Genomic DNA, 7,705 nt, shown 5'->3' on the forward strand with positions numbered 1-7,705 from the left:
CAGAATTACCTTTCAAAACGGTTTTGTAACACAAGTAAGAATGAGTTGATTTTGCTTTTTTTTAACCGATTTTAGTGTTTCAGACTGAGGCAGCAGAGAACGCGTTTTTCTTTCTTCGCACTTAGACAGTATCCAGTAAATATGCAGGTATTTAATTCCTAAATGTAATTCTACATGCAAAACTTTACAAACTGGTAAGTGGGTAGCGCCCGGCCTGATACAGGAAAACTGTTATTTGTGGGATTCAAATGGCCATTCTACAGCATCCTGGAGGACATAGTAGACTTTAATATGGCGGGTACAGAAATTTAACTTTAAATTTAATCTTTTAATGTTACGTATGCTCGGTTTGATATTATAACATGTGTTTTATTTGTAAGCAGAGACCATTTAAAAAATAACCTTTTCTATTTAAAATATATAAAAACAGTAAACGTTAACAGGTACAGTGTTTCCGCTATATACATTCTACCGTGGCGGCCCGCCACGCCTAAAACATCCCCGCCACGCCTTCAGTTGTGGATAGAAGGGATACAGCAAACGAAATCTTGCCGGATGAGCACTGTTTTATCCTAATCCTTCACCCAAAACCAACTCTTAACACAAAATTTCACACTCATTTAGCCAGAGCCGCTGTTTTCATCCTAATAATCCTACCTCCAAATCTAATCATTAACTTTTCTGCATTTGCTGTATCCCTTCTAGACAAAGCCCACGGCGGCAGGTCGCAAAATAAATAGCACTGGCAGACTGGCAGTCTTTAAAAATACATAAATTCCTTTCTGGATTCGCGTTGTAAACTAATTTATAAATAAATCGCCTAAAATATCATAATTTCCCCCATGGGTTTAGTTTAATGCACAAATAGATTTAAATCAACAGATGATGATTAGGCTACATCTCTGTTTTGAGAAATAATAATAAAATAAATAAGCCTACACGAAATATGTTACACTTAAATCATTATCAGATTGACAAAACGAATAAAAAAGTATTTGAGTTTCTGTTCTTTTTTGTGACACGCTGTAAAACCAAAGCAGCAGAAAGCACGTCATGTTTTTAATTATTTCTCCTTATTGTGAGTTTACACAAATGAAAATACAACATTTACAGTTTCGAATGTTGTTTTACTTTTATCTGTATGACAATAAATTTAGGGTAATTTAAGGTGCAAGGTCATCACGCGTATGATGTTCACCTGCGCATGTACACCGACGCAGCGCAGGGCTGCTAAAAATGACATAATTAAACTTTCGATTTAACATATATTACGAGTTTTTTTGACATTCATTTGTAATCACTGTACTCATATTATCAAGTTATCAGGCCATTAGTTATTCAGAATATAGGCTATAAACGCAGCGCGCTGCTGAGCGCTGTCAATCTTCTGTGCTTTAGATCGACACTCACAAAGTTTCACACTAAATGATAAGATATTTGTCTAAAAACAAAAAGCTAAATACTGAATACTACTTATGGGACTGCAAGACATTAATAGTCGAATCTGTTTGGAAGGAAACTTACATAATTTCTGTGGGAAGAGAAGTACGTTGGTAATAAAAACTTGAGGCAGAAGGTGAGACTGTTTTATCTGTTTCAGATAGGAGGGTCGGGGTACCCGCGTTTAAAACGCATAATATTTGAGGTAACGAGTGTAATAATATTAACGTGTCATTTGCGTTGTAGATGCATTTCGGGACTCAATAGAGTTAATTGCGGGTCTAACATCCAACACCAAAAGGTTAGACCGTTAAAGGTTTATATTTTTTAACTGGGCGATTTCCGGTGTGACCGGGTCGGGGTCTTTATGTCAAACAGGCCGGGTGTGGAATAAAATTGCTACTGATGTCAGATTACTGTTCGGATGTTCTGTCAATCACAGCAGTGCGAATTTCAAACAGGACTGTGCGTGACTTTGCTACAGCTCTGTAACGCTAAACACGAGCACGAACTTGCACACTAAAACTATGAAAGATCCGTACGAAGCTATAAAACGTTTTTTTTTTAAGAAAATACAATTTAGATCAAACATAGAAAAGCAATATGCTATAAATATAAGGAAAAGTAAATGACAGCATGAAAATTATAAAAAAAAATACATGTTAGTTTACTGTAGCCTATTTTCTACATTTAAAAAAAAAGTACATTTATAATCATCATGGGTGCCCCCTGCCGCCACAGCTGGAAAAAATCCTAGAGGAAACACTGAGGTATATAAAAAGTTTAAAAATAATTGTGTTGATAAATATATAACATGTAACAGTTTGCAGGTTGGGTTGTTTCACAATATTATTTTTCTGATTTTATCTAAATAATTAATTAGGGTCTACATAAAACATGCATTAATAAATCCATATTAATATATCCCCAACAACCTGATACTTAACCTGTATGCGTAACCACCACCATGGAAAAAAGACCACCATCACTACCCCAACTACAATACAGTTCTTCTTTTCACCACATTAGGGGGGTGCACCGTTCCCAGAAATATTGCAATACCGGGTCGATGCGTGGAGTGGACGGAGCAAGCCCCTATTCCATCTCCCAATTCCAAAAATCAATTTAATATATGGTCCCCGGGTAGGGGACGTATCAGATATTAAACTGATAAGAACAGATACTACACTTGATCTTAGCCAAAAGGCCGAGAAGCGATACCCACAAATGGTCCGAAGTAGGAACCACACTCTTTGACACAGTAAATAGAAGGACGGTATGGTACTATTACTATTTTCCATTATTTCCATCTTAAATTATTATTTCACAAAATGTGATCACGTGTGATCTAGACTTTCCTATTAACACTTGGAAGATACATTTAAGTTTAAAAAGGCCAGAAGTTTCTTTAATAAAGACTAGAAGGCTGTATGGACACTAAAATGTCAATGCTTCTCCAGACAGAGACACAATTCTCCCAGTGTTATACAAAATTTACCTAAAGTCATCACAAAACATTTACAAGGAAGAAACACTTTGAATGGAATGGTGATACAATGCATCAAAACTATAGCAAATGGACAAATAAGTAGTTGCAATAAAACCTAGTTTTTAATCAACTTAGCTGGCCAATGCAATACCAACCAACTAAGTTAGTTTAAGAAATGTCAATTAATTGAATAATATGTAATGACATACAATTTAAAGTGTTTAATAATTTTTGTATTTTTGTTAATAACAGTGAAATTCAGGGAATTTTGATTTAGCAATGTTTTTATTGAGACCATAAGCTTACATAGGTTTAAAACAATTACATAACCTGACTAACTATTAGAATTATCTATTGTGTCATCTATAAAGGTAATCTAAAATTTAGGACTCAAAGTGGATTAATGTGAAGTTATCCATCAATGTTAAAAAAGAACTAAATAAAAAATACAAAAAATAAGGAAATAAACAAGCCAAAGCTTCAAAGTGGGGGTTTAGGGGAAGCTTGTGTTTATAAAAATAAAGAATCTAAATACACTAATTAAATTACGAAGTAAAAACGTTGCTTGTTAAAAACATACAAAATCTAAGCACAGACTTCATGGGCTAAAAAAGCTCCTGCATAGTTCAAATCTGTATTTAAACAACAAAATCAGGGGAGAGCGCGAACGCAGTCCCCCACTACCACAAATTATGCAGTCGAGATTCCCACATTTGGGGAATTCGCAAAGGTCAACACAGCCGGAGTGCAATGGCTGAGCCTCGCCCTGGGTGAACCACCTTCATGATCATGGTGTCTCCCCTGCCAGGTAAGTATGAGTTGTACATCGACCCTGAAAGGGAGTCACTTAAGGGAACATCAGTTTCAATGATAAGGCGATATGATGAGCCCTACATTTCATTTATACACATTTTAGGGGGCAGTCCCCTAAATGGAAAACCAAGCATTCAACTTTAACAAAGCATTGAAAGAAAGTAACCCTGCCACTCCCAATCCTTCAGTTTTACCAACCTTTAAACCCATCAACATCTCACCCATTGTCTCACTTAGTCCATTTCATTATCATTGAAATGGGTTCACACCATAGGCTTGCCATTCACCTTTGACTCAGACCCAAGGCCCAAACATAAGCAAATGGCCACCAACTCGCACAATGGAACAAAACACAGAAACTTGCAGGAATCCACTTTTATTATCAATTGGTTGGCAACGTTGCTTGTTTTAGCTCTAAGAAATTATAAACATGTAAACATGTAAACAATAAAATAATAACAATGACTTAAAATTATAATTCAACCATACCGTTTCCGATAATTCCTCAAAACTTTGACTATAGACTAGCTTTAACCACCAGTGTTTTACCGCTGCATGTGTCATCAAAACAAAAAGCAGCATATAGGTGACAGCAGCATGTAGGCGACAAAGCAGCAATGAGTTTTATGACAAGGCCGGTGAAGATGAGAATGGGAAAAATCGTAAATTTCTGTGCCAACTTTGCCCGCCGGCTTTCAAGCTGACAATCCATAATGTAGTCACATTCACGGCAAACCTGAAATGGCACAGTGAACTAAAGAGGGTCGCACACCAGAGGAGAAGCGCCGCATCGCGCCATGTATTTAAAACGTCTCTAGACATACACTTTTCACATGCAGCTCTTCATCGTGTTTCTTAAATGTGCATTTATAAGAGAGTGACTAGCCCTTTGCAGTAGCATAGGCTAAAACATCTGCATTTTCATACTGATTTTAAATACGCAATTGCGTGAGAGCGAGAGAGAGTACGCGGTGGGCAAGTTGTGCAGACACGTGTGCCCGCAAGACGGACATGGAAAGTGAAAGTATACCCCGCTACCTTTCACTCTAAATACTGACTCACATGCGTCCTTTCCATATGGATCACAAATCAACAACTATTCATCACGGTACTTTCAAAAGTTCATCCAAATCGATACGGAAGGCGCTGTATCGATGCGTGCATCGTCAGGCGCTTATGACAATGTATCGTCGTATCAATATTTTGAACAGAGCATTAACGTGCGGTGTGTGATACATGCGAGTTGTCCTACACGTGCTGCCGCACAGCACTTCTTGCCTGGTGTGCGACCCCCTTAAAGCACCCGGCTAGCCTTTCAAGGTCGCAGCAGCAGCAGCAGCAGCAGCAGCAGCAGCAGCAGCAAAGAAGTCCACTTAGTATCTTTCAATAGCAGGGGACTATTTTCGGGCACTACATAATATCATTGTTACATTGCCATGTTACAGCAGCAAAGTCCTTAATTTTTATGCCAGAATGAGAGTATAGTTCCTAGCCATATCTGCCTAAAAAACCCCCACAACTTTAATTTTCCGCGGGTCTTATGCTGCGTTCCAGGCAGGTTTTTAAACCCGTGAATTACGACTTCAAAACCACGACTCACGACTCTATGCGTTCCAGGCAGCCTGTAACCCATGTTTTTACAAAACTTCTACCTGTGAAAGTGCACTGAAACGGCAGTCAAACTCGTGACTTCCCACCCGTGAACTCGTACTAGATCGATGTACTCGCAGTTCAGAGTCGTGAGTCGTGGTTTTGAAGTCGTGATTCACGGGTTACCGGTTGCCTGGAACGCAGCATTAGTACACGATGTAACTACAGAAGAGTCAAGTTTTAAATAGGAAACATATCGAAACTCTTAGGTTTGTTTTTAGGTGCTATGCTAATGGTCTAATCAGATTCTATGGATTATGCTAAGCTATGCAAAAAGTGGTAGCGCTAGATCAATTAAATGTATTCCAAAAACACTTGGAAGATACATTTAAGTAAAAAAATGCCAGAAGTGTCTTTGATAAAGACTAGAAAGCTGTATAGACACTAAAATGACAATGTTTCTCCAAAGACAGGCACAATTATTTTCCTGAGAAGCACCTGGCTGCAGCAATCAGATTTGGATAGGGGTGCATTTGCAGCCCCACCCACACTGCTTTTCATTGGTAAGAGGCAAAGTGATGACATCGATCGAGGCGGGGCTGCACGTCTATTCCCATCAACATCTCTTCTAATTAGTTAGTGGCATGATGTCGATTTTAACAAGTTTCCGCTGTTTATCGCTGCATGGTGAGTACAGGCAAGCTACTGTTTTTTGTTCTTATTTTATTTACAATTTTTAATTTTGAAGCGGCGTTTAGTGTGATGTTAAAATTGTTTAAAAATAAGATTGTGGAACTTTACTCACCATATCACACAAATAACTAGGGTAGCGCATGTGCATGCGTGCATTCGTGGTTTGGTGGGATTAGAATATATAGGTTATGGTCGAATAATTAGAATATCATCAAAAAGTTGAAATGTGCATGTGTGAGATACGGCAATGTGTGCAAGGTTTTCAGGAACGTTGTCAGCAAGCCCAAATTCTCGATGGCGAAAGGTCGGAAGACCAAATTATATCCACCGAGGAAATGTTTTTTTCGTGTTGTTACAGTAATACTTGTTTACAGTTTTGCGCTGCTCAGCCTGGGTTAGCATACAACGCGTCCGATTCGCGAACTGACTCCTTTGAACGGATTCGTTTGAATGAACGGTTGAAACAACAGATCTGTCCCAACACTAAACTCACAAGATATCACTGTCAGCACAATCAGTCAATTATAGCACATCAGAAATGAGAATGTAAATGTGTTTAGAAAGATTTGCCCTAAATAACAGTCTCAAATAAAAACATAGACATTTACTATGTTAACTTTATGATGAAAAAATAATTTATCAGGTCTACCAAATAAGGATTTTAACCTACAAAGCAATAAAAGCCATGGTAAACTGATCAAAGATGATGACAGCAGAGTGTCAGGTAATATCGGTGTCTGATAAATGCATGGTGCAGAGGAGGTTGTAAAACTCTTCAGAAAGACCAGTCATAATTTTTTTAAATACTTTGACTTAGTGACTTTTACATTTAAAATATCTGCTAATGATGAGAACATTTTGATTATTATGTACATATAGAAAATCGGCCAAACATATCGGCCATCGGCTGCCCTGATTTCTAAATATTGGCATCGGCCAGAGAAAAAGCCATATCGGTCGACCTCCATCTCAAACTGATACATATGGTTGCTAAGGGTGTTGCTAAGGGCGCAGTGATATATAGAACTGTGATCTTAGCAGTGTTTTATTGTGAATAAAGCACAGCTATTGACCAATCAGAATCAAGGATTGGAACTAACCGTTTTATAATTGCTATTAACCGTATTTTTCGGACTACAAGTTGCACTTTTTTCATAGTTTGGCTGGTCCTGCGACTTATGGTCAGGTGCGACTTATGTCAAAATTAAGTCATACTGACTAACATGAACCAAAAGAAAACATTACTGTCTACAGCCACGAGACGGCACTATATGTTCCTCCTGTAGCCTACCCCTGAAAAAACTGTTAACTGAAACATTAACTTAAATACAACAGAGAAAGACTTAAACAAAATGCCCCCAAAAAGAATAATAATTTTCTAAATAAATGTGACTTATAGTCCAGTGCGACTTAAATATGTTTTTTCCTCTTCATGACGCATTTTTTGACTGATGCGACTTATACTCCGGAGCGACTTATAGTCTGGAAAATACGGTAAGTCATTGTAACACTGCCAATTAATGCATTTTATTGGTTTTCTAGTGTTTACTATATTGTATGTTTATGTCTTTTAAAGGTAATGTAGCTTTGGTCTGTGTTAAATAATCCAGAAAATAAATGGAAAATTTCACAAAGGCCTAATCATTGAGTGGAATCCATATTATATCTTCAAAATTAGTG

General features: G+C 37.7%; 2 non-coding genes across 2 annotated transcripts; both read right to left on the reverse strand.

Annotated features, from left to right (window-relative positions):
- Positions 1–2,468: 2,468 nt before the first annotated feature.
- LOC135730929 (U2 spliceosomal RNA) lies at positions 2,469–2,659 on the reverse strand. Its single transcript, XR_010526141.1, has one exon. It is a non-coding gene; the product is annotated as a U2 spliceosomal RNA (small nuclear RNA).
- A 922-nt stretch (positions 2,660–3,581) lies between these two features.
- LOC135730917 (U1 spliceosomal RNA) lies at positions 3,582–3,745 on the reverse strand. The gene has a single exon (XR_010526129.1). It is a non-coding gene; the product is annotated as a U1 spliceosomal RNA (small nuclear RNA).
- Positions 3,746–7,705: the final 3,960 nt, after the last annotated feature.

This window comes from Paramisgurnus dabryanus, chromosome 2, assembly GCF_030506205.2.
Source record: "Paramisgurnus dabryanus chromosome 2, PD_genome_1.1, whole genome shotgun sequence".
Taxonomy (NCBI): Eukaryota; Metazoa; Chordata; class Actinopteri; order Cypriniformes; family Cobitidae; genus Paramisgurnus; species Paramisgurnus dabryanus.